General features: G+C 36.0%; 1 protein-coding gene and 1 long non-coding RNA gene across 2 annotated transcripts in view; one reads left to right on the top strand and one right to left on the bottom strand.

Moving 5' to 3' along the window:
- The window catches only part of LOC134790058 (uncharacterized), a 444,063-nt gene that overhangs the window by 269,759 nt on the left and 149,025 nt on the right, over positions 1-25,279 (top strand). The window contains exon 2 of the long non-coding RNA XR_010144151.1: positions 201-314. This is a non-coding gene — a long non-coding RNA (uncharacterized LOC134790058). The remainder of the gene's footprint in view (positions 1-200; positions 315-25,279) is intronic.
- Positions 1-25,279, bottom strand: part of LOC134790055 (very low-density lipoprotein receptor) — a 261,962-nt gene that overhangs the window by 143,268 nt on the left and 93,415 nt on the right. The gene's annotated exons all lie outside the window — the stretch shown is intronic.

The following is a 25,279-nucleotide window of genomic DNA, read 5'->3' as shown; positions in this document are numbered from 1 at the left end:
TTGTTTCTCGCAAACAATGTTCTGTGCGAGCCCGGGCTAATATTAGCTTGACTACTCTGTATACCTGATACTTTTTCATACACATTAAAATACGTTGCAATTAACATTTACATATAAGTTCTACATATTTATTGTAGGTACCTAATGTGCAAAATCTTAACAGCGCAGTAAGTTATTGGGAAATATATTTAGGTATTAAGGTCGGCAACGCGCATGTAACACCTCTGGAGTTGCAGGCGTCCATAGGCTACGGTGACTGCTTACCATCAGGCGGGTCGTATGCTTGTTTGCCACCGATGTGGTATAAAAAAAAGGTATACATACGTAAGGAAAACATCAGAACATTGCTACCGGTAATGCAAGATATAAATAATTATAATATAAACTGAAGTAGATGTCATATTATAATAAAGAAAAAGTGACAGCTCTCAACCCAGTGGCGGAGGCCGGAGTAGTGGGAATGGGGGTCTAGTCACTGTTTTGTTTAGGCATATTATTTCGGTTTATAGTGTATACAATATAGTATTTATGTATAGTACCTACCTACTGCCTGCCTACTTAAAAACATGAATCAAAATGTTTGATAATATATTTGGATTTTTCCCAACGTTGTTAAACATAATCTATTTTATTTTAATTATATAAGTAGATTATGCAAAGGTGACTAAGATCTGCTTAATACAATATTTTGTATTCAAATTCCATCCAAGATATATTACTTAGGTATCTACTTAAAATGTTGTCCACACAATGCTACAGGTATGCATATGCAATGCACACTAATTATTCTTATGATAAGTTTACTCGACCTACATTCTAATTGCAGGCATAGGGAACCCATCCCATATGTAACATAGCCAGAATTAATTATGTCTTTCCGTCAGGCCAACCAACCGTGATATCTCCTACATGACAGCCTATGTACACGAAGTCTAGCGAGCTATGTGGGACACTGGGCCGCATGGCTGTGCACCGAACACACCCGCCGACTGACCGATGTCGCAGCCACGCTTTTAGGAATGGATAAACATGGACATGAAAATTTTACAGCTGCTCTTTTCAATTACAACGGGCTTTCCCGTTTTGAGCTCGGTAAAACTTTTCAAAGCCAATACAGATTAAAAGAAAGTGGCAATAGCTTAAAAGCTAAGCTCAGAAAGTCGAGTTCGCCTTGCGTGTAATTTTTTATGCATCTGACATATTTATCTAATCTATCTAATACCTTTAAACGAGCAAATCTTGTATATTTATATTATTTATATATTTCGGGGATCTCGGAAACGGCTCTAACGATTTCTATGAAATTTGCTATTTTTATTATATTTGCTTAGGGCGAAAATTCGATCTAGGTAGGTCTTATCTCTGGGAAAACGCGCATTTTTGGGTTTTTACATGTTTTCCGAGCAAAGCTCGGCCTCCCTGATATTACTTATTACTAAACAGTTATAAATACATTAAATAATAATACACTCAAAGTATAATCACTTGCTTAAACCAAAGCTTTTAAGTGTTCGCAGTTGTCCACAAACCACAAGCGTTCTAGTCCCATTTAGAGGCAAAATGTTACTAGGAGCTCTGAAATATAGGGCTGGCTGTATCCAAGTCTGAGATATACATAAGGTTGAGGCAGCAGTTCAAAGTTAGCCGTCGTAAATCATAATTCAGCCGGCAGTTACGGTAATGGTGAAGGTTTACGGTCTGACTAAATCATTCATCATCGCCAACTCGGGGGTAGTTCAGCATTACGAGCTTTGGTTTATCTAGCAATTTATGAAGTGCTAAGTTTAAATAAAATGGTGACACGTCAACTTTTTACCGGGTGTGGCCTGTAACACGAGCAAATATTTAAAACATAGATTGTACTCCTCAAACGGTGACACTTTTGTTCAACAACTTTTAAAAATTATGAAGTATTTAGATTCCCTATTTTTCATACAAAATAAATATTACCTTCAATGGACGCCATCGCCACGCCATATCATTGTGATTGACGTTGCTTGTCACGCCTTAAACATAACAAAATTCGCAATACATTGCGTCTTAGAATAAACTTTAAAGTGTATTAAAAATCAAACCACAAGTTATTTTTAAAAGTCGCTGAACAAATGTTGGTCAGTATGAGGAGTACAGCCTACAGTTTAATTTTTTGCTCATGTTACAGGCCACACCCTGTATATAGTGAAGCAATTTTATTTTGTTTTTCAGTTGGTTCACTCTTGAAATAATTAGATAACTTTATTTACTTACGTTCTTCTTGGTGCTTTACGGATATAAGTACCTTTGCTAATACATATACATTCCGATTAGAATAGTCGATGTAATGGAATTAATGTATTTACGACAAGATTGGCCCATTCGATCAAAAGCGTATCGAATATGCTATTTTTACGCCACCGCACTGAAAAAAAAAATTGCCGAATTCAATGAGTAATTTAAAAAAATAACTGAACTTAAATACGAAATAAAGAAATTAATTTTGCTCAACATCCTACAACCGATTTTGTAACAGCTAAGTCAGCTACGACATACTCACAAATAATTAGCAATTCCCCCTTTTAATGTAAGTTGTAACACAATATTTTTCACCACACCAGCTCGAAAAGGCTTACTTTACACTTCAAAAACGAATAGCAAAGTTGCATTTTATCCACATGTGAGGCAAAGTAATCAAATGCAAATTTTGAGTTGTTTTCTTATGTTAGCTGGTAGAATTGACTTTTAAGTGATGATTTTGGATGATAAATATTTAATAACATTCATTTCGATTTGATTCGGTTTGATTTTGTTTGATATTTTACATTTAATATTTGCTTCGGGTTGGTGTGGTGAAAATTTTTGTGTTTCACTCGGGGGCAAATTTTGTTTAACCCTCGTGCTTTCAAACCCTCGCAACGCTCAAGATTCAATTTTTCGAAATCTTTCGCTTACTCGGGTATCAATATTAGCACGAGCGGTTAAACAACAACTTTGCCCCCTTGTAAAACAAATAACTATTGTTACTGTTATCTTTGAAACATTTCTTACATTGTAGGTCCAATGACCTGTTAAATGGATTGTTATATTTGTTATCCAAACTACATACAATTGCAAAGTTGTTATTAATGGGGTTAGCAACTGTCAAAGGTTTGCATAGATGGCGCCATCGTAGCTTTTCCCTGTCTCTAGTTTTGTTCTATGAGACTTGGCTTTAAGAGCAGGCATCCGGGACATAAAATTAAAAAAAGAACAAGAATTTAACACTATTCTAGGGATTACACTACATATTATAAGTACGTTAAAATAGATATCGTGGATTTGGTTCCGCACTTAGTTCGTCACATACATTTGAAGCTAGTTAAACTGACCTAAAACGATTTGCGCGGTGTGCCAAGTAGGCAGACTTGCTCGAAATTACCGGCGGGACCGGTTGTATTTTAAAGTGGGGTGTCAAATTATAGATTCGATTTTTATCGACCTAACTTTACCTAATCGTGTATCGAAGTTGAACTAGTTAATTATGTCGGCCATTTTAGGATTGGATGTGAATAGGACACCGCATTTTTTAAAGCGTTGTCGACTAATAGCTTTCCATCACCGGAAGGAAGTGCATGTAGGGAAGGTAAGTTAGTTTAAGCAAAGTTGCCTGCATTTATGGACTGGCTTTCAAGCCAATATTGTTTTCTGTTGAGGTTGCTTTCCAGTTTTGTTTTAGAATATGTAACAAAAAATTGCTTGTGGAACATTTAATTTTTTTTTAATGTTAGTTTGTTGTTGGAATAATCGATATTTGTAAGAGTAACTTTGAGAATTCAGTTTGAGAAAACCATGAAACGATAATTTGATACTTTTTATAAGTAAAGTAGATATAATCTTGGGTCAAGGCCCAAGATGACTAATTAAGTAATTACTCACCTTAACTCTTAGGAACACGTTCTATAAATAAAATAAAGTAAAATAATCAAGTTTACTTTTACTAGCTCTTTAATACTGCGCGAATGCTAATTAATAATGTTTGATTCAAGCGCCTAACATATGCTCACGACAGCGATTGCAATGAAGAAATATATTTGCTGTCCGGTCAGGCGCTTGTTTTGCATTTCTGCATTAATTTGCAAGAGATCGCTAATCGAAAGAATCGCGTACCTACAAATAACATACCTACCTATATTCGTTTGCGAGAGTAAGCGTGAAGAGGTAACAGACAGACAGAGTTACTATTGCATTTATTTGAATTTAGTAGGGATATAGGTACTTTAGCTGTGGACAAGACTCTTTTCACATTACTTCAGTTCTGCAATGTTGACTCCGAGGGTTCGTTAGGTTAGTTCGATAGCCAAACATTCAGGCAATCCCAGAATACGATGTTTACTCACTCGTAGCAACCCGCCTAGATTCCGTGCAGATTGCCTGAGCATACCAATTTGTTGAATATGCACTATTCGTTACATGTTCCGAGCATGCAGTGCGCCCATGCATTCAACGTGCCATGCTGACTTTGCTGACAAACATTTAACATGCTGGAGTTATGTTTAATTAATACCCAATTTTGTCACAGAAACGGGAGCAAAACAGTCGTAATGGCTATTTCGGTAGGAAATGTTATCATATTTTACATGCAAGTATTTAATATACATATTTTTTTCATATTAATCACATATCATGGAACATTCTACTCTTCGTGGAATTAAAAAATAAATAAACAAAACCTTTTGTCTACCTGCTCTTTATAAAAATTAACAAAAATAATTTCAAACAAAATATCTAACAACGAAAAGTGCGACTATTTTTACGACAGGTTTAGGACAGTTAAATGCCACAGCCACTCTCATGTTCATTTGTATGTTTGAAATTAATTTAAGTATTTAGTTGTCGATAAAACATAAAATTAACGCATTTTAGTGCTTTAATCTTGCGCATTTGCAATTTAAAGTTAAACTACGGATCAAAGGTGGGTAAGAAAATAAACAATCAAAAAACAAAAAACGTAGTAAACTGTAAACAAAAGTGAGTATTACCTATTGAATAAATATCTTTTGAATGTTCTCCTTCTTTGCTTTGTAATCCATCGTAAATATTTTTATTGCAACTAAAATTGAAGTATTTCATTACTAAATGAGTCAAAAGTGAGCATGACATCGTCTCTCGATTGGACTTCTACGTACGATTATATTTCTTAAGGGCACTTGTTGGGAGACGATAACACATCAATACAGCTTATTATAGTCAATTGACTTCATACAGTTGCGCAACTGGCAGCGTTGACTAAATTATTTATAACCCGAGACAACGCACCACGTTGTACTCTTAAGCATTTTTTAAATGGGTTAATATTTTTGCGACTACCGTAAAACGGGGTGAGTAGGTTTCGCGGGGAGAGGTGGGTTATGAATGGGGAGAGAAGGTTTGAGAGGGGGGTGAGAAGGGATTTTAAGGCTACTGCTACAAAAATAATGTATTCCAATTTAAAATGGAGCTATAGTAATACGCATAATAAAAAAAATCGATCCAACAATCTTCCAAAATCACCTTTGTATGAAAACCCCTCTCACCCCAAATACGAGGCGCTACGGGGTGAGGTGGGTTTTCCTCTTTATTGTCAAAGTTATGAAATGGAACTACCCAAAATAAAATAAAAACTAAACTACAAACGTCCGGAACACTTATTATATACACCATTCAGTTTTCATATGTAACAATAAAATGTTATCAAGGTTTGAATTTCAGTTTTGACCCCACTCACCCCATTTTACGGTAGTAAAATAATGGCGATGTGATCTACGAGGAAATCAACAAATAGACGGAAACAAATGGATGAAATAACTCGACTTTTCATTTCTACCCACACCGTTTCTTATATAGAAGTATAAGTAAAGAAAATTATTAAAATAAGGCCTAGTTTCCCCTCTGGGTTGGAAGGTCAGATGGCAGTCGCTTTCGTAAAAACTAGTGCCTACGTCAATGGGATTAGTTGCCAAGCGGATCCCAGGCTCCCATGAGCCGTGGCAAAAATGCCGGGATAACGCGAGGAAGAAGAGGAGAAGTAAACAAAATTCTAATTTGTTTGTTGTGTATAAAAAAGTCAAAATATAACATATACATCTATTAAACGGAGGCTTAATATTTAATCACCACAAAAATATAAAATAGGTACTAAATATACCTACTTAAGAGAAAAAAAATACACGAAAGACACTTTGTTAAACTGATAACTAGGGCTGTGTAAAGGCACACAATACTAACTAGCAAGTTTCGTGATCTTTTGATCAACGATATCGAATCTCAAGTACTATTTTATTGTTCCGAAAGAGCTTAACTAGTGTTCGAATATAGGGCTATGGTTAACAAAGCCACATAAGTTTTAAGTGGCCTCCGGGCTCCCAAGTTTCGTCCGTTTATCCTTCACAACAAAGTTATCTGTTAAAGTGTCTACCTAAAATGTTGTTGATGCTTACACAAGTTTAATGTTTCGTTGTAAAGTGAAAGTACCGAGGTTGCTAGATCCGCAATGTTCTGTGATTTACACGAATAGCTTTACCTCTAAACAAGTCATATCGATGCTCCTGTTGAAATAATTATGTTTCATAATATACAAGTATATTTTTTAAACGGGAAAACTATGTTACAGCATATTAGAAAAGACATAAAAAAGACAAATGATTTACTGTCACAAAAAAGAACAATAGAGAAAAACATGTTTTAACCGACTGCTCCAACAAGTTATGTCTTCACTTATTAATCGCTACCGTTTCTCTCCGCCATCGCTCAACACGATATAGGCCAAGAAAGGTACGCTCGGCTAGTATGGCGGAATGGAAATAATTAGTAATAGCTGAAATTTTCGGTGTATGGGACAGATAATAAATCTAGTGATTACGTCGACACATAATCCAAATAAATATATTACATTTAGGTATTTAAAAAAAAAATGTAAAAATATAAAAAATCACAGAAAATTTGTAAAAAATATTAATAACATTTTTTTAAATTATACTCATAGATAAATATTTGCTTTATGAAATTAAGCATGAATCACACAAAAAATAGCTCTGTATCCTACATTTAAAGTAAGTAACCTACGGTTATTATTAAATTCAGTATATTTCCGTCCTCAAAAATGGTAATAGGCTATTTTTTCTCTCATTATTTCCAAATTACAATAAGTACAAGCGTTGCAATTTAATCGTACACTAAATAATACCGTATGGTGGGTTTTATGGGGTTGTGCATTAATTGCCTGGTTAAAAATGGTAATAGATCAATATCATATGGGATTTTCATTATGAGTTCTCTTTCGTCGAATACTGTAAAAATCGACTTGAAATATGATTCGTAACACAAAAAACCATCAAAAACGTTATCGTTGCTTTAAAGTTGCCGCGCACGAGCCAGCGAGCTGACGCGATTGGTCGTTGCATGGAGCGGGGCGACGGAACGATGAAACTTCCATCGCCCCGAGCGCGAATATTTAAAAAAGTATTTAGTATATTTACTATTTACTCGGTCAAAACATATGTACCAGTGAACGTAAAAAATATGGGAGACTAGATTCGAACTAATTATCAGCTTTAATCTGGGCAAGAGTGCTGTAAATAAGAAAGTAAATTTTACCTAATTGCAGGCTTTCCGTCTTTGCGTGCGCGTTAAATTTAATACAATAATAGGCCAATTATACAGGGTGAAATTTAATTCACTGGCCAAATTGAGACACCCGAAAGAACTCGAAAAAATATTAAACACGTGTTTTTTCTTTTAATACCGCTCAGTACATTTTTTTCGAAATAACTCATCATCAAGTTGTCCTAAAAACCTCGTACGTTATGGTGAACCGACAACTACCCACTACACCCGCTTCTCTCTTATCAGTTAAGGTCATTGACACCCCGCCCCTCCCGCTGTTTGCAATCGCGTCACCAATTATGAACCCTATTGCAGCGAGATAAGACGCTTACCTACATAAGTTGCTAATTTTTCCTTCATACTTTAACGGGCTTAGAGCCGTCAAAATGCAAAGGCAACCCATTTTTAATCTAAAATATTATTTCTGACTAATGACTATTAACAAAACGTCCGTGGCTTAAAAACAATGAGTAAAAACTAGGTCAGAAATCTGTGCATTCAGGCGTATTTAAAAAATTGAATCATCTTATGTACTTACATTTGATTAAAAGTCGACGCAATTAACGAAAGTCCCACGAGATGGTACTCTTGGATTCAATCCTTGTCTGCGAAGGCGTGGAACTGATTCCATTTCGTATAATCTTTGTGCACCACGTAAACACTCACCACTTAATAAATAACACCGTACCATTTCCTAATATTCCCGGTTCGAAAACATTTTTTTAAACCTTAGTACGCGCGCGATTATTATTTTAAGGTTGGCGAGTGACGAGTGACTAATCATTTATGCTAACCGTTATGTTTACCGCTAGCGCGGAATGGTTTAGACTACCCTCGAAATTGATAAACCTGCCTACCATCGCCAACACTAACTAGGTGGACCCTATTGCAACGATTATAAGGTTTAGTGAAGGTCAGATAAGGGTTTTGCTGATGTTGTTGTTAAAACCTACTATTAGGTTTGTTTACATTTGTGGTAATAGGGTGACCACGACTCGTGGAAAGTATTTAAAAATTGAAAAATTAAAATAAAAAAAAAATGTACTCTTTTTTTTCGCTAAATAGATTCCTTAAGTGTAACCTAGTGCCTGGAATGAATATGGCCAGTGATTTAAATTTCACCCTGTATAGGGCTATTATACTGACACACACCCAATTTGATAGCAGAAAAAGACGTGAAATTAAAATTTTCTTAGGGAAATCAAATCTTTGCGCCTATATGTTTAAACCATTTAAGGTTTCAATAGCGGTCATTTAAGTACCACCCCTCATCACTAAAATGTAATTATCAAAAACGACAGTTGCTAATGTTCCCTAAAGTAAGCATTTCTAGTTATTGCTGCAATACAGTGGTACCGGGCACCTTGCGACGCAAGGCCGAGCAGGAATCGCAAACCTTAAAATATTTGCACTAATTAATTGAGTTAGGATTTTGTTAGTACTCTTTAATTGAATAGCAAAAAATATAAGTTATGTATTAGAAATACCGTTTTTAGTCGATTTTTAATTGAGTTATTATTGTTAAACTTATTTTTACCGTGTGGTGTCGGTTAAAATTTCACTAGTAACATCATTTGGCGACTAGGGCAATAAAAGTCGACACCATAACCAACAAATTAACAAACAACAAAAATTTGCAGTAATATTCCAAAACTCGACTGAACGCAAGCGCACCGAACCGTGTCGCTCCCCTGACGCGACTCAGTGTCACAAAACGTAAGGCCGTGGTATTAACGTCAGCGGATAGCTGAGCGGCGAGCGGTGACTGCAGGCGGCAATAAGGTGTTCAGTTAATGTTTTTATAATTTGAAATGACTTCGTTTCCATGTAGAAATAACCAGACTTTAGAAGCATTTAATATTTTATTTGTGGCCGTATAAATTATGTTTTATTTGTAAATTAACTACAATTATTCATATTTGTGGATAAAACAATATACATACTATAATTAATACTAAATTAACATTAAATAAATACATTATTTATGACATAAAAATACATTGCGCGTATTAACTACTTAGCACTGTTTAATTACGATACTTGCAAGCAAGCAGTAAAGTATATGGCTCCATCCTATCCTGTACCACGATATACAAGCGATAACATTTTTGCGACAGTTTTGTATAGATAATGGATTTGTCGCTAGAAAATTACGATATCGAGATAAAAGTCAGGTCTCTGAGCGCTATTGAAAGCTTAAATGCTTTTTACTTATACATGTTTTAAATTTGCCGCGCTTTTTCTAGTCAAGCTGAATGTGTTTCACTATAGAATAGTAATCGAATTGGTTCAGATTTAACGTTTAATACATATAAATAACATAATTAGTAAATAACATAATTTTGGACTAAGTACATTATACATGACATCAGGCTATGGTTTGGCGCACCGTGACCCTGAACGGCGCGGTAATGTGTTACGGCTGTTAAGTGAAGTCCAGACAGGATGATCAAATCGACCGATTTGATCAGAAATGAAATTGGGGTCAATCTCCAAATTAAGCAACAACTGTTAAACAACAATTAAACAACTGTACCGATATTTGGAACCTCAGAATAATATACCCGGCCGGATGCCGGATAGTAACTTTGCTTGATTTCAGAGTAAACAAATTGGATTTAAGAAACAGTCACTGTCATATTGTACATTACTCGTTTATTATTTCAAAACAATTTAAACATCCACTCACTTGCACGCGTAGGTACCTACTCATTTCGAACATAGAAATGAGTCCGCGCCAACGTTCACCACGAAACAGGTTAAAACCTGCACAATGCGCACCTAAAAACCGAAATGTAAGTATTGTTAAATTTAGTTTGTAGTTAATTAGTTTTTTGGTGTAAGTGTATGAACCAAGGTCTGAAATAAATGATTTTTTATTTTTTTTTATTGTTCCGCCGGCCGAAGATTCGGCGGTCGGATACCGAATATTTGGCCGACGGTCAGGCCGAATATCCGGTATCTGACCAAACAACTATCCATTGCATCATTTGCATCTCTAATTGAGAGTGGCAACACTGTGGTAGGTCGTATTGCCCTTTTCTAGCATATACGTCCCTCGCTCCTACACTCCCACCACACAGGCAGGTTGCTTCTCAGTTATACAAGGCAAATTTTCAAGTCATTGGCTTGCTGTTTTTCCATCTGGAAAGTCGTGAAGCTAAACTGCTGGTGAGTTTTTGAATTTGTACCTCAGTTTAGCTGACTATATTGAAATAGTTATTTATTTTACAAGGGGGCAAAGTTGTTGTTTAACCGCTCGTGCTAATATTGATACTTGAGCAAGTAAAACATTCGAAACATGGAATCTTGAGCGTTGCGAGGGTTTCAAAGCACGAGGGTTAAACAAAATTTGCCTCAAGTGAAACACAAAATGTTTCACCATACCAACCCGAAGCAAATATTAAATGTAAAAATATCATACAAAATCAAATACAAATGAATGTTATTAAATATTTATGATTTAAAAGTCAATTCTACCAGCAAACATAAGAAAACAACTCAAAATTTGCATTTGATTCCTTTGCCTCACTTGTGAATAAAATGAAACTTTGCTCTCAGTTTTTGAAGCGCAAAGTAAGCCTTTCCGAGCTGGTGTGGTGAAAAACAGTTTCTAACGGCTTATGCCGCTCGAAATAAATAATTAAATTTTTCACGCCACTGTTCGGAAATGTGGCAATAGATAGGTCTAAAACCAAGCTGGAAAGTAGGCAATAGCTGTAGCACCTGAACCACCACTACTACAATGTTTCATTGTTATCATCATCTGTCATTGGTGACAGTTCGCTACAGCAATGAGTATAATTTAAAACATAAAAATCAATAAAAGGTCTTCTTTGGCGCAACTTTTTCCTTCAAAAATAAATTTAGGTTATTTATAGGACCAATATCTTGTTAAAAAAAAACGAAATGTCAAACTATTCATTAATTCAGTCAGTTCATTCGATTCACGCTTAAGGCGTTTTTTACTTTTGTAGCTGTTTGTGGTTTTTTAGCAAAAACGCTTCTAAGTTTAGAGTCGGTTTGAAGCAAACAACAGAAAAACGCCTCTTAAATGTGATAAAAAAGAAAAAAGGCGGGATCGGAAAATTCTCACTGAATTGGATAGTACTATAAAATATAAGAAACACGTATCATTTTTATAGCGAGCGTAGCTATAAAAATGAGTTCTTCTAGTGAAGAAAATGATATTCTTACGCTGACGCCTACCGAAATTCAAGAGACAGCACAGGCAGTGGCTAGTAATTTGCTACCAGAGAAATCGCGGGCTAGTACTTACAGTTATGCAAATGTTTCCTTATTTCCTCGCAGTAGTCGTGAAAAGCACTATGTAATGCCTCGGCCGGAAACGCTAAAGATGGAGTCGTATTATTCGAGGGCCTCCACCAACGTGTCGGCCCTCAAACTCACTCGTCCATCTTTTAGCGGTTTTACGTCCTCTCCTACAATGTGCTATAGTTGTCCGTTAAATTATCTAGCAAATAAAAACGATCCGGAATAGTGATGTGAAAGTGCAAGAGGATATTAGAAAGAGAGATGCCTAAGAGTACCATACCATAATGAATACATGTGTCTTAGCTGTATATTGTATTGTTATAAATAATGTTAAAAATGCTTTATGTTGTTAATGTGTTCCAAATTGTGCCGTTTTGGCATTAGCTGTAAGGTGCAATTTGTTATTTGAAATAAATAAATAAATACAATAAATATTAATTTTACAAAATGTACCTATCAAATTGTATACTTTACTAAATATCTCTCTCCTCACAGGTGTTACAATAAAGGGTGTACGTACTTCATAATTAATTAAACACTCATAATATAATTATATTACATACTCATAATAAGTATATCATAGGATAATATCCTATACATATTATGTATAATCACATTGGTTTGGCGTCTTCCCACCACCAGGCGATAACAAACATGTTTCAATATTATTCGTAGGTTCCGAATATCGGTACAGCTGTTTAATGACAGCATTTACACAAAAATAAAACGCTAATTAAATAACTTATCATATCCGGAACTACTGACCATAGGCCGAATATTCGGTATTCAGCCGCCGAATATTCGGCCGGCGGAAATATACCTACATTCCGGTTTTTCATGTGCGCATTGTGGAAGTTTTGACCTGTTTCGTAATGAACTTTCGCGCGGACTCATATAGGTCTATCACTAGGTACGAAATTAGTGCGCGAGCTAGTGAATGGAACGTTTAAATTGTTTTAAAATAATAATCGAGTACGATTATATTCCGATATCAAGCATAGTTACTATCCGGTATCCGGCCGGATATTAAAATAAGGGCGAGATAGGATACCGGATAGTAACCGAATATCCGGTGCATCTCTATTCGGAACCTAAAGTTTTAATCCTGCATGGTGCAAATATGTATAATTTTGAGACAATGACTTGAAAATTTGTCTTGTATAACTGACAAAGCAACCTGCCTGTGCGGTAGGAGTGTGGGGGAGAGAGGGACGTATATGCTAGAAAAAGACAATACGACCTAGGGGCTGTCCATACATGACGTCATCTATTTTTGACGATTTTTGTCCTCCCCCCCCCTAAAATCATCCAAAAATCATGCTTCGAATGACACCGTTTCCTCCTGCGTTATGCTACAATCATACGATGTCCAGACCCGCCCCCCCCCCCCCCAAATTTGAAATGACTTAAATTTATGAATAGCCCCCTACGACAGTGTTGCCACTCTCAATATTATTTATTCTTAGGTTCCGAATATGGTTCAAGGAGTAAGGTGCAAAAGTGTAAACATATATTTGACGTCGACTCTTATTATGCTATGTTATACTTATTATGGAACTTAGGAACGTAAACTATGAATAGAAAGAGCACGAAATAGTCAATATAATACGTTTGTTGAAAAAAAAGTCTACAGACGCTTAGGCGCGAAGGGTTATTGTCTCATAGAAAATTTGAATTTCGCGCCTTTTTCTACTGACAAACTTGTTGGATAGACGTTAATATCAAATGAAAGAGTGGGCCTACACACTTCGCTGTGACAGAATGTGAAAGTGTCACCAAAACTGTCAAATGACTACGATAATAAGTATTCCTTTTATAATGCCACTCCACACTATGTCATTCTGAAATTAAATAAGACGATAGATAGTCATTCGCAATTTTTATTTTTGTAGTGGGTCATAATTGACGTATATAATTACGAATATAGTTTGAACATCAACCAATATTAAAATAATATTGGAAATGATATCAGTTATTTTTAATCAGCTATCATTCACGCGCGCGTTCATTTTGCTCAGACTTGGCCGCACAAATATTTGGTGCGAGCGAGACGCCCGCGCACGTTCGAATTGGCCTGTCACTTGTAGCAACTTGTAGGTAAGTACATACTTACCTACATACTATCCACGCGTCCTTGGCACGAACTCCCGCCACCGCCCGCATTGAAACTGTCCCCGCGCGCCGCAAGGAAATGTAATCCTTAGCATTAGCGCAAAGAGTTCAAATTTGGTAGTTTCATTTAGCGAATTTGTTAAAATGCACATATTTATTACATTGACCATATTTTTGTGTGATTATGTATTGAATATCACTTTGAACGTTATCAGAACAAAGTCTGCAAGAAATTATATCTATAACCATTTTTTCTAGCATGTTTAAGGCGTAAATATATATACAAGTGATACAAATAATATTGATGTCGGATTCTCGGATAAATAGCTTAATGAGGTAGTTTTATGGTAATTCAATCAAAGACCTAATTATTACTTTTTTTTTATATCAAGTTACGACGTATATCCGTGAGGCCCCGCCATTTATTGAATGAGTTATTTTCCGTGTTAATATTTTGACTGATTCCATTGTCGACTCATTATAAATATTATTTTCGTCACGTTTACGAACTAAAAATACTATTACTATTTTTAACAAACAAGAACGGCTCTTTTTTTTAACTATTTTTTTTTACCTACTTCCGGACAGAAAGTTTGTTGGATTCGAAAATAAAGTATCTTAAAATGATCTAAAGAACAGGAATAAAAAAAGAATTGCCTATTACTAATTAATGTTTAACGTAACCGTATCTTTACTGGAGTAATAACATTTCCGTCTTCACCAAGTGTTGAACATCCAAGTAGATGTTTGGTTGTCCCCAACTGTGCGTTCCAGAAACTACCTCGCACAGTTAAACTGTGTAATATACTTATACTTACGAACGTCTGTTCGTTTGCCTGCTATATCATAAAAAAATGTGGCTAACGGTTTAGATGTACCTTCTATAGGAATATGAAACAAAAACAAATAGAAATGTAACAAGTGCATGCTCTAAATATTCATAGACTTGGAAAACGTACAGTCAGTAAAACTAATATAAGCTTAGCACCCCTACGTGCAAACAATGTATGTATACAGGGCTGCTAAGCTTATAGTTTTGCTGACTGTACATACTTGCTTTTTGAGGAGTTCGTAGATCTGGTCTGCGATCATTATTTTTGTTCTGAAAAACATTATTACTCGTATTAAGGGCACTACAAAGTTAGACCGCTTACATACTAGAACGTCGTTCCGAGCGCGCTGGGTTCTAAATGACTTCGAAATGTTCTTGTCCTGTTTGTTACTTGTTAACCGTCTTCAATTCTGGAACTAGTTCCAGCAAAAGGGGCTACAAGAGCTATTAGGTAATGTTTCTTATCAAATAACAACGCAGTTAAGCTTGCGAGAGAAATTGTTTGCACTCGAAGCTAAGTTGAAGAAAATGTAGAGTGAAATAAAATAAATTGCGATAAATTTGACCTAAACGGTACACAACTTTTTATAACCTCAATACATTTTTATGAAAAGTTGGGACATCTAGCCGATTCCTATTGCGCTTTATTTGGTCCGACGCGATGGACACTTTAGTTCAAGTAGGTATTCTACATACCTTCCTTTTCATGTAATTGCCTTGAAAGGTGACATCGGGACAACATCCTTTAGGTGTGCGAATAAAAGACGACCTCCGTCGCTTTTGTAATTTCTTACCCTTGTCAGGATTGTTAGGAGACGTGTAGTGCTTTTAAATGTAAATAATGTCCCCAAAAAATTACCAATTTCGAACTAAATAGTTTAGCATAACTTCCAAATAAACATACCTATTTGCTTAAGCAGTTTAGAACTTAAAATTAAAATTCTGACTTCACTAAACAGTAAGAGTATGCCATCATTTTATGGACTTTATCAGTAGTTAAGCTTAGAATAAATTTAAAAGTGGAAAAATTACTGTCTTGGGTCCAGAGGCCGTGAGTTCAAGTCTCACCCAAGACAGTATTTTCTTCCACTTTTAAATTTATTCTAAGCTTAGTAGCATCGTTAGCAGACGTTTCTGCTTGTTAAAATAATTAAAATTTATCAGTAGTTTTAATTCGCAACTATTAACTAAAAAAGTACTTCCTAAGAAAAAAAATTGCAGAACTTACAATAAAAATAAAAATCGGATAATGGAAACCTGGAGAAATCGGTTAAAATAGGACACTTATAGCGAATTATCTATGTTTTCTAGTGACTATAATGTATTTTCTATCAGAAAACGTGTTGCTGGGGAACAGCTGATACGAGTATATGTAGACCATGAAATAAAGGCGTTATTTTTTGATAAACCTATATTATTCTACTAGACAGAAAAATTAAGAATCGATCAAATTTAAGTTTAGCGTGACTATTGATGGCATTTGAGATATAATTTTAAGCTTTTCAGGACAGGCTCCAAAATCAGGCAAAGGACTAATCCGTTTGAAGTGTATTTTGATAAGGCGAGATAACACAAGGGTACAAAGGCAAACCGCACAGGGATACCATATCTATCTAAAGGAGATATCGTAATCGTAGCCTAGGCCCAACTGAATAGATGATGAATATTATGTTATCAGATTTCATTGTATAAATTAATTTGAATGACATTGATAATATCACATTTCAATTCCTAAGCACGTAAAGTGTCTTTATGAATGAGTGTAGGTTGAGCCAAATAGAATTTTAACAGAAATATGCATACATATATGTAAAACCTTCTTATGTGCACTAGAGCTCACATCCACAACAAGCCAGACAGCCAGCCAGGGATCCCACCACCCGCATGACTACGCCTCTTCGAGCAGGTTCAGGATGCTATTCTAGTAGTGACGAATTCGCCTACTAGTCGTTATTTTTTGTAATTGGTATTTCTTCAACTAGAAACGTCACTTTTGACACTGACAGATCTAATCCATAACTAATCTAGATCAATTATCGATATGAAACTTTCGTGAGACATATTTTAAATTGTTTATACGACAACGGTGCACGAGTTGCAGCCGCCGCGAGCACTCGAGCCTGCATGAGGGAGGACCCCCGACGGGCCCGAAACATGTCGCCAATAGCGACTAAAAATTCAAGTGAGTGAAACCGTTGTCGTATAAACAATTTAATCTAGATCAAATTCATAACCTGTTATTAAAATCAGAATACGCCTGTAGGATATTGTGGATGTAGGGTTATTCTAATCGTAATAACCTAAGCCTCCAGGATAAAACTTTACTTCGTCGTTTAGGAATCAAAATAAACCAACATCAAAAGCGTTATTAAATATGAGCTTTTATTAAAGTTCTAGCAAATATCATTTCGTTTTATGCAGAAATATAATATATCCTGTCCGGCTTTCATTTAGAATTCACTAGAGTTAGCGTTTGTCTAAAAACGCTGATATGGCGCAAAGACCCCACTCCATAGTGAAATATCGCCTGCAACCTTTATAAACCTCACATATTCAGTCCTCACACATCGGAATATAAACTTTATTTTTAGTACAAAAAGTTTATTTTTACGATGTAACAATTGGTTGAATACGAGGTTGTGAATATTACCAGTGAATATTAAAAAGTCAAATGGCAAACGTGGACCGCCGAATACTCGATGCGAGGAAACCGAGCGGAAAATTGATTTCCCGCTGCACATATCATTTTCATTTGTGGAGATTAATGACGTCGGAGGTGTTTCGATTCAATTAAGTCAAATGAAATAGTGTGCTTCATTAATATCGATAACAAGTTATTGTAAGAGAGGGATTACGTATCGTGGAGAGCAAAAACACGATATATTACAGTTTCTACCTGTGGAAACTTGTAATTGGCTTACTGTTTCTATGTTATTACCTAACTTGTTACTCAAGCTGTAAGTTTTCCTAATAAATAAAATAAAATAAATAAAATAAAATAAATAAAATAAAATAAATATTCTTCTTTACAGCTTTTATTTATATAAACAATCAGTTTCCGAATGCCAATTTCTGGCAGCTAGAGTCGGACCAAGAAAAGTCTGCAGCGGATTTGATAGCCCACGCAGTGTAAGTGTTATTTATACGTCATAATTTCATTGAAGTTTGACGTTTAAAATAACACTGGCACTGCGAGGGCTGTCAAAATCGCTGCAGACTTGTCTTGGTCTAACTCTATATTATTTATACGACTGGCCATGTCTAGATGACACATTGACATTGACATGACATCTGTAATTGCTTATCTTATACCAATGGGTCGATTTTTATTTAATTGACAATTTTTTCGTAGGATTTTAGATAAACTTTTGTTAGTTTTTATCTAAAATCAGTTTCAGAATAAACACGAAATCCGAATTTGGGACGATAAATATAAATTATTATGTAATAATAAACAACAACTTGTCGAGGAAAACTTATGCCAGGGCTACAATAAATGTACAGTTGAACAAAAACTAGTCGCAGTGGGAAAAAATCCGTGATACTTGTCATATCATGATACCAAGACTACTGAAATGGGCGGGGTTACTATCCGACAGTTTAAAAAGGTCTTCTGATGTCACTTTTAATTGTGCAGGCAGCACTGGCAGTATAAAGTCCGCCAAATAAAAAAAAATGCCACGTGTGTCATTTTGTACAGAATATTTCCTCTTAGTTCAGAAAAACAGAATGTCACTTGTACAGATTGGAGATTCATAACCATAACACTGTTCACCATATGAATTCCCTAACCAACTTCAATATCAATAGAACTAGAAACCGATCATTATCAGGCGACCTAATTGATTAAACATCTATCTCGTCAAATGTATTGTAAGAACACTAAACTATAGCACAGATTAATAAATAGTTACTACGTAACAGATACTTCATTCCCAAACAAAAGCGAAAATACCTACGCTATAATAGCCTACAAAACCTTAATAATAATACCTGCTGCTCAGGACAAGAAGAAATGTACCATAAGTACGCGCACAAAGAGTCGAGACTGTGTTGCCCGCCGTGCGAGTCACGTGCTAACGCGTCATCGTAAGAATGCGCTAGGGTTGTAGGCTGTATCTACCTATGATGATTATTGTAATAAAACGAATGTTGCGGATCAACCATATTTTTTATTAGTCAATGAAATATGTTTTAGTCTTATATAATGATTTATATTTTTTTCCCTTCTCGGAATTCTCTGTTATTAAATTTTATAGTTGTAAATATCCTAAATCCGTTAAATAATTTTAATAAATACTCAGGAGCAAAGCAACGGAAAATCAACGGTTTTTAAAAGTTGTAATACGGTGCTACCAGGCCGATTAATTATTACGTCGTCAAAATTATTTAAAAATACGTCACTTTTTGACTTTTACACCCATTTACTGCACAATAATTACGTGGTTTCGGCATTTCGAAGCGTAAGCGCGGGAAACGTGCGGTGCGAGCGTTCAGGCGGGCGTTCGGCGGCCCTCTGTCGGTTGTATCGTCGACGATACGCCGAGCGGTAGGCATATAGCGCGTGGCCTTGAGCGTGTGACGGAGGCCTGACTATAGTTGAGCCATGCTGAAGGTAATCGTATCAGCATCGCATGAACTCGGCCAAAACAAGGAGTTAGTAAACTTGTCCAATCTTGTAGTAGGTACATAGATTAGTCTGAAACTTAGTGAACCCTGACAACGCATTCCCACTGAAAGACGTTCATAAAATAGTTTTCAAACGGCTTCAAATGAAATTCAGTAATCAATCGAAGGAGCATTTGCCAAGGGTTAGGTAAAGGGTTTGATTGGATATTCTGAATAGATACGCTTTGACTATGAAATGGAAAGGGTCTCACCCATCTGAATTAATCGAATTGTGCTGCTTCAGATATTGAAAAATCCGTCAATAAATTTTACACGACATCGAAAAAAGTAAATTCCTATAGAATTTAAATAAATATTAATTTTAGTCCAACAAGGGACGAGGTCTGATACTCGTAGGAAAACGATAAACAAATGAACCGATGTCGCGTAGTGATGTGTGACGTAGTTCAACTATCAGATTGTGTTACTTCCAGCCGATGAAGGAAACGACTATAATCTAAAATCTTTAAGCTTTTTCCTTCATAATCATAACATGGGCTTTTAGATACAAACCTTCACTAGTAAAATACCTAGTAGAAAACCATTCCGTACTCAATATAGGTACTATACATACAATATTATACTCTGCTATTCCATTGAAACCATTGCAGACTGGGAAACCGCCAATTTAAAGTTTTTCGTTGCTTATAGGCAGGTACTTCTATTTGGATCGTTTTATATAAAATTTGTTGAATCGGGTAGGATTAAAACTTTTCGTTTCAGGTTAACTTAAAAAGATATTAATTCACCATCATCCAAAAAGGCTTTAGGGCGTGTTATGAGCAAATGGGCAAAACGTAGATAGAGAAGCCACAAAATCGCAGCGCGTGGGGAAACCTATTTGGTTAGAAATTTGAATTTTAGTTGTTATTTCGCGCCGGGAAAAAATAATTAAAACAATTGTAATTTCCTGTTATGTTCATTTCCCTAAATCACGTGTAAGTCTCGGCCACATTTTGTCTTGTTAGTCTTCTACATAAAACAGAAACGGCTTCATTCAATAAAGTATATTTATTCAACCTTTGTTATGAATGAACTTAAATTCTGATGTTGATATAAATACAAAGGAGATGCAAAATTTCATTGAAGACAACGCTGTGGTAATTCGGGAAGGCTTTAGGCTCGCATGCCACCAGAACAAAGGACGTCCTCCAAAAGGAGCCCTACAAATGGCAAAACAAGGGCAAGGAATTTTAATAAAATCCTTATTATCTATTCACAGCACCAGTTACGTTCTTTTACGAGCTAAACGGCCACGGCTAACTTCGGTGTCGAGATCACGCGCTTTCTTGTCGCAACTTTGCTAATATTTAGGTATTAGAAACGTTTAAGTTCACTTAATTGCTTTTCGACTACAGACCTTTGTTTAATAATTAAGTATTTACATAGGTATGTAGTAAACGATTAATTACTGGTAATCATTTTCATATCCGCTGTTTATTTTACTTATTTTAACTTGACTGGCACATTCGAGTAGGTAAGTAATGTGAACAACTAATCCCATGCAAAAGGCACTAGTTTTCAGATTCGTAGCACCAGACCGGAAAACTCCCAATATTTAAAAAGTTAAATCATGTATTAACGTTTTTAAAGCCACCCATAGTACTTTGCTGCTATGTACATATTAAATCTTCTGCAGCCATAAATATGGATGAACGAAGAAAGACTTGGTTTAGCAGGTATTTACATAATGCTGCGATAATCTCTCGCATTTCGAATCGTACGATCGTTCAGCGATTTCATTTAAACAATGGAAATTTCAGTTAAAAGCACCAATTGACTATTTATTACTGAACAAAGATACCATTTAACTCGATAAACGACGTCACTTTGGTCGAAAAATCAAAATGAACAGCGAAACAAATGGTTGGGATGAAATTTCCCCTATTTGCCGGCCATGTCTCATTCATCAGTGTCACAAATTCTACAGAAAGTAACCAGCTTTTACGCACAATACCAAACCGTACATAAAATATGAAATTCATTGCGGCAAGAGAAATATTACCTACATTTGATTTTTGGAGTCGCGGGATTCAATGGTCTGTCCAGGCTATTAATAACACGTTTGTCTGCGATCTAAAACATTACGTATTTTCTGAACATTTTACATTTAATATTTAAAATGAAATTACTGTTTGCTTAAATTAAACTTCACCACCATCGTTACTGAACGAGAGAGATAAAGTTCCGAAGTTAAAAATATATTTGACCTGCGCGTACGGGGGAGGGGAATAAATTTTTGATTACGGCTCTGAGGTTCATTGGTATTCTTGGGAGAGGCTACCGATACGACCTTCAGGCCGGGTCCGCACTTAGCGGTAATTTACAGTTTAATTACTGGTCCTCCGGGCAGGCCGGGCGGGGCGGACGAAGGGCGAGGCGCGAGCGCACTGAAGATGCGATGTTTTCATGTTTTATTGATGTACGCTTGTGATAATCTCCCTTAAGGGGCCCACTGATTAACAGTCCGCCGGACGGTATCGGCCTGTCAGTTGTTCGGAAATGTCAAAATTTTGTTCTAACTGACAGGCCGATACCGTCCAGCGGACTGTTAATCAGTGGGCCCCTTTAGGAGAAACTCAAGGATTTTAAGGATTTTCCTTTCTCATATTGCAGTAATTTTTTTGATTTCATCACACATGTTTACGCAATGTTTATCCGAGTGGTAAATATACGCATGAAGGTAAATACATGTTCGCAGGAAGCAATTACGGCTATTTGATTTTTTAACGTGATTGGGTGCATGAGATTACATTTTATATTTCTTTTTGATGTCGTTTCCCCGTACTTTATGATTCAAAGCGATGAAGATATTAGAAATAGAAGTTAAACGGGAAAGGTCGTATTCGTGCGCATCGACGTTGAAAAATTGTTTGCAATAAGTCTCGTTTGCTCGCACAATCGTTCGTCACTGTCGTCGGCGCGGCGACCAATAAACGTCGCATGTCGCCCGCTACGTGACGTCGTGACGCGTCATTGCCGCGCCAACTAACCACCCGCACATAAGGTTACAGACGGACGTCGGGCCCTGTCATGTAAGGAATTTCGATAATTTGTAAGGACTGAGACCTGTAATACTGAAATATTACCTTCCTTCAAACCTTCAAGATACGTTGCACTTTTAAAAATCCCTTTCTTGTCATAACCATCATTTACAAAGAATTATATGAATATTCTGAATAAACACACAACACAATAACAAATAACATTTGAAATAACATTTGTCTCTGTTTGACCCAATGGTTGACTGGTAGAGAATGCCTTTAGGCATTAAGGCCGCCATTTGTAAATTTTTTCTGTTTAAATAAATAAATAAAGTAAAATGTAAATTTAAATAAATAATAAATAAATAAATAAATAAACTGAGCTAAATCGTTTTTAGGGTTCCGTACCCAAAGGGTAAAAACGGGACTCTAATTACTAAGACTCCGCTGTCCGTCCGTCCGTCTGTCACCAGGCTGTATCTCATGAACCGTGATAGCTAGGCAGTTGAAATTTTCACAGATGATGTATTTCTGTTGCCGCTATAACAACAAATACTAAAAAGTACGGAACCCTCGGTGAGCGAGTCCGACTCGCACTTGTCCGGTTTTTTTAATCCACGTTATGGAAAACGTCCTAAAGCCGTAAAACAGTATGCTAGCGGGTTTAAATCCCATCCCAGATAATTGCCTAAAGATAGGCTGCAAGTTAGTGAGCTAGTCAAATAACTCAGCAGAGATAGTATCCGGAGCACTGCGAACTTCTTTCCACTTTAATAAATGTGCTATCAGCTTCTCCCAATTCTAGCTTCTGATGCAAACTGATGAAAATCCTATTAAAATATGCATTCATGCATTAAGGGATCTGACGAACTTTGGGTAATCTAAAGCCTTTGCACAAGGATATTTTTTTAATTTGATGCTGTTGTATATTTTGACATGTGTTATTTTGACATTAAACATATTGAAATTGAAATTGAAATATTGTAGTCTAAAATACATACTCAATTCACCGATTACGAAGGCGAAGTAAATTCAAAACTCTTGCAGATTTGTGCTTACAGCTGAAAACTTCTAAAGCAATATTTTCGAGTAAGGTCGTGGAAATACATTCCACTTCTAGAAACATTTAATCTTTATTGCGCAGAAAGAACATTCAAGTCGCAATTTGGTGTTATAGCGAGGCTTACCAGCTTACACCGGTGCTAACCGAGTGCGAACGAGATTTAGTCCTCAGGTACGAGACAATGGTGCTGCTACGTTCAGGGAACAAGGAATGGCCGGCGTTAGCATGCATAATGTGCACGGAGAAAGCAAGATTTATTTCAGTGCTACACTAACGGATCTACAGGCTACAAGAAGAATAATAAACAACGCAATGTCGTCCATATCTGGACAGCTAGCTTCTTTGTTTCAGCGTGTAAAACATGCTTTACGAGTATTCGTTACACGCTGGCACATACTACTGGCACACAAACTCATGCAAATTAAGGCTATAAAAGGAGCAGCTATAAATTTAAAATTTGTTCTGATGTAAAATGTAGATGCTTGAATTACCTACTGTGAAAGTTTATTTTAACTATATGATTCGATTGCACTTTAGAACTAAAAGCGTGCGGTGCACAGAAGGACTAATTAAATCGATATATTCGTCAGTACAGTTACGTGGCAACAAATGTTTATTAATGCAACTAATGTTTAAATAATTGGTTTATCATTAATAAATTGGTCTCATGATGTCGCAGCAGGTATTTTAAATTTTAAATGGTACCTACATAAAAATAAAGAATGAGTTTTATACAGTGTGTAAATTCAATACGGGCGAATATTTAAACGGTGGTTCGCATAAAAAGTATATTGAGATAAATTTGGCTTAGAAATACAATTAAAATATTAATCATACAAAATAAAACTGGCCTCAACGTAAAGCAACACACACGTTAGGAGATACAAGCTTTTAAAAGTAACTGTCAACGCTTGTTGGCGGTTACATACTATAAAAAGCTAAAGAAAGCGTAATGTCTTGTCTTGTTATGTGTGGTAAGGTTTGCAGTACATTGCTGTTCGGTAAATTTTCAAAAAATAATTACGGGGTCATGTCATAATCAAGTGTAACTACTAACAAAAGTTCTTAATTAATGATTACACGGATTAATTCTATATCTGGTTTAATTTATCCGTATTGGATTTACACACTGTATATGAAACAGCTATAGTAAAAAATAGGGAATGTACAATTTGTGCAAGCAGCAATAACAAGGCGAAGTTTGTTGCAAACGCTGAAGAAAAAATAACTGCAGTAGAGGATGTAAGCGGGAAGGAAATGGCTCTGCATTGCACGGAAACGCGCCCCGCTTGTACGAGGAAACAAACCCTATTTGTTTTAATTTTAACGTCGGTGCTGCTGTACAATGCAAATAATGTACTTACATTTTATTTAGACAGCGAATGTTTCTCTTTTTCAGTGTAAGATATATTTATATTTGTAAAGCATCGTAAATATCCTTTTAAAAGCGATATAAATAGCTATCCTTTCCAAAAATAGTTTCCACTTTCACATATTCTCGATGTTTCAAAGCACCAAATCAACTGAAATGTAGAAATCTACACGGAATACACGGATTATTCAGCATTTCAATCAAAATCGGTTACCGAATGATAAAACAGAATCCACTCCTGGGATGTGGTCTGCACTGGGGTATCGGTCTTTTGATTGATAACACAGCAGAGCTACCTCTATATTTACCGTCGAGCCCTAATGCCACTGGACAGCAAATACAGTAACGTGAGCTACGTCAAACAAGTTGACTTGACA

Source organism: Cydia splendana, chromosome 4 (genome assembly GCF_910591565.1).
Source record: "Cydia splendana chromosome 4, ilCydSple1.2, whole genome shotgun sequence".
Classification (NCBI taxonomy): domain Eukaryota; kingdom Metazoa; phylum Arthropoda; class Insecta; order Lepidoptera; family Tortricidae; genus Cydia; species Cydia splendana.
The sequence above is the reverse complement of the archived record's forward strand: the minus strand, read 5'-3'. Positions and strand labels throughout refer to the sequence as shown.